This window comes from Solanum stenotomum, chromosome 4 (genome assembly GCF_019186545.1).
Source record: "Solanum stenotomum isolate F172 chromosome 4, ASM1918654v1, whole genome shotgun sequence".
NCBI classification, from domain to species: domain Eukaryota; kingdom Viridiplantae; phylum Streptophyta; class Magnoliopsida; order Solanales; family Solanaceae; genus Solanum; species Solanum stenotomum.
The window spans coordinates 3,120,494-3,123,970 of NC_064285.1; the positions used below are offsets into that span (position 1 = coordinate 3,120,494).

At 30.8% G+C, this 3,477-nt stretch overlaps 1 non-coding gene across 1 annotated transcript; it reads right to left on the reverse strand.

Annotated features, from left to right (window-relative positions):
* Positions 1 to 3,152: 3,152 nt before the first annotated feature.
* TRNAE-CUC (transfer RNA glutamic acid (anticodon CUC)) lies at positions 3,153 to 3,225 on the reverse strand. The gene has a single exon. It is a non-coding gene; the product is annotated as a tRNA-Glu (tRNA).
* Positions 3,226 to 3,477: the final 252 nt, after the last annotated feature.

Genomic DNA, 3,477 nt, shown 5'->3' on the forward strand with positions numbered 1-3,477 from the left:
TTATAACAGTACATGGCTGTTATGCACCAGAAAAACAGCAGTTAATCTTTCACTAAAAAGGCCGTAATTTCCTCATACGATAGTGAAATGACCCGATTCTTTTTTGTAAATGTCTTAAATAATGATACGGACCTGCTCGTTCAATCGGAGCTCAATTTCATGCTCGTTTGCCCAGTCAAATATCATTTCTACTCGGTAAACAATTATTTCTTATTTGCGATAAAAGTCCAATCTCGGGTTAGCGAAAATGCACCAAAATTTGCAGATAAGTCCTATAATTCATGCTCAAAATTTCAGAACCTTCGGAATAATTTTTCGACCTTTAAAACTAATAATGAACCCTTTAGTTGCCACAATTTGCTGAAATAGTGTCAAAGCATCCAAGAAGCTTAAAAGCTCACCCAAAACTCATTTGGCACTTCCCGAACACAAACCAAATATGCTACTAGCTTGAAAATGACATTTCGGACTCAATGAAATCGTCGGAATTTGAATTCGAGGTCTCCTTGACCCGGTATCCGATAAGGCGTCAAGAAACTAACTTTAGGCTCAAAAACTCGAAACGCACTCGGGGCCTCTAAAAATTCAACCAAGACTCATTCTAGACTTAGAATCACCCCCTGAATCCAACGGTACCCTCGGAATTCCATTTCGAGCACCAGAACCTCATTTGTTGACCAAAATCAACTCTTGATCAAAATTTCACAATTTTAGCAACTTAGGACCTCAAATCTTCGTTTTAACTCCAAATTCGACTCCGTAAATTCTCATAGACCCGTTTCGACATTCTAAAACTGCTGGAATCGACGGAAATCCGATTCGAGTCTCGAAACTCCAAATGACTCGAAATAGCACTTTTAACCAAACTTTAACTCTTAAAAACTCAACTTTCCAAAAACTCAACTTTTCATCAATTTTCCTTCAAACCAACTTCAAAAATACAACAATTAGGACTCGGGGCAATTATCGGGAGGAGAAAAACGGTCATTTTATGAAAATTTCCAAAAATGACATTTGGGTCATTACAAAAATATTGGGCCCGTGCTTAGCACGGTGACACTCATCTAGTACTTACATATTAGTGGCAATAAACAAACATGAGACGGTCAACATGCTTGCCGACCAAGGGCATCTTTGGAATAACACTATAATTTTTCTATGACATGTTGTACATTGTAGGATCGATTGTTGGACATTTTGAGATTTTGAAACAAAGCCCAATTGTTTTTTTGCTTAATTCAAATAGCAGCCCATGCATTGCTTTTTTATGTTTTGATTTTGCCCCGGATTTGATCTTTTATTACATGATTGCCTGCAGATAATTTCGTAAATATTGCAAAACCAAAGGATGATTCTATTTAAAAAGGCACCAATTGATGTCAGAGAGTACACTTGCCAAGTCCTTTAGCTTTTCCACAATTGTGATCCCACGTGCTTATCCTTTATTCATAGACATATTTTCTCTCTCTCTTTATAAAAATTCTATATTCACAATTTAGCTTTTGGTAATTAAAAAAAAAATCACAATAAGCTTTTGTTAATAAAAACAATCACAATTATTATTAAAAAATCGTCCACTTTAATGTATATAATATTTTTGCAGTAATGAGATAATGAAGACAATTGTAAATTAATACAATTTTAGTAGTTAATATTTAATAATTAACAACATTTGATTGACTCTTTAAATTTTATTTGTGCCATATACATTGGGATAAGAGAAGTAACATATATTATAAAAATTTACTTAAAAAGTACTATAAATTACAATAATAAAAAAAAGTAACATGTAATATTTAATTTGAAAACTACGTACAAAGTATTGTAAATCTCAATAATTAACAACATTTTATTGACTCTTGAAATTCTATTTGTGCTATATACATTGGGATAACATAAGTAACATATATTATTAAAAATTTATGTTAAAAGTACTATAAATTACAATAATCAAAAGAAGTAACATGTACCCCTAATAATTAATTCGGAAACTAAGTAGAAAGTATTGTAAATCTCAATAATTAACAACATTTGACATATATTGGGACAAGAGAAGTAATATATATTATTTAAAAATTACGTGAAAATATTATAAATTACAATAATTAATAATTTAAAATATTTTAAAATAATATTAAAATTTAATTGACTATCTAAATTCTATATGTCACATAAATTGATACAAAAATATATATAACAAATATTGGGCTCGTGCTAGCACGGACACTTGTGTCTAGTATAACTTTATAAGTAGGAATAAAATCTAAATTGTGACATCCTTGAAAAAGGGCCATTTGTGTAAATCACACAAGTTTTACCAAGTGTCTAGGCAAGCTAATATGATTGATCCACCTCAAATTGCCACCTCTTTGCCCAATTCTTGTGGTCTTAATGTACTTTGTTGTTTCATTTTCATCTCACTTTCAGACGACAAGGGTCTAACCAAAATAACATTTTTATCATTACAAGGTAATATCCACGTATACACTATTTTTTTTTTCCATATTTATTTATGATTGTTATTATTGTATACTTTTGTCATTCTAGCTTTTTCCCATAATTTAGCATTCACGGGATGATCCACGAGATAAGTGATAGATTTGGCATATGTATAATGGATTCAGAATATATATAGGTATGCATGTAAAATGTAAATGTATCAATTCATATTTCTTTCATAAAAGATAGAGAAGCTATTCCGAAGAGAGACATCTAACCGCTCAATTGAATTTCACATAAGAGATTATTAAAGAATCAAATAAAAATTCATTGTTTCACTAAAACCAATCGATATATATTGAAGATTGAGACAAGTGTTGTTTGATTATTAAATATCATTAGTTACGTCTCTACTTTCAAATGAGTAATGAATAATAATTAAATAGATTCATCTTTTCATTTAACACATTTGCCTTTTGATTTATGTATAGTTTTTACGTTATCATGTATAAAACTTAAATCGATATCAGTATTATCATATGAAAGAAGAAAAGAACTCTTCCTTCTCGGGAAAAAGATTCAATAACAACAATATATATAAACAAACAAGTTATTTACGATAAAAAGATTCAATAACAACAACAATATATATAAACAAACAAGTTATTTACGATAAGACTCTCGACAAAACAAGAAATAAAAAAAAAAACTAATTCCGTTGCCGGGACTTGAACCCGGGTCTCTCGGGTGAGAGCCGAGTATCCTGACCGACTAGACTACAACGGATTTGTTGCTTAATCATTTGTTTGTATTTATATAATATCGTAAAGAACGTCCACATCCCAGTCCCAACAATTGTGTACTGTAAAACAATTTTAAAGTTGAATAAGAATATCAGATATATCTCATGATTATTTTGCAGAATTTTCACTGAGGGAGTTCAACATAGCTTTTTCAACGGAAGAGATTCAATCCCTAGCTTCGCCCCTGTTCGTAAAAAATGTTACGGGGACACATACTTATATATATTAAGAAATT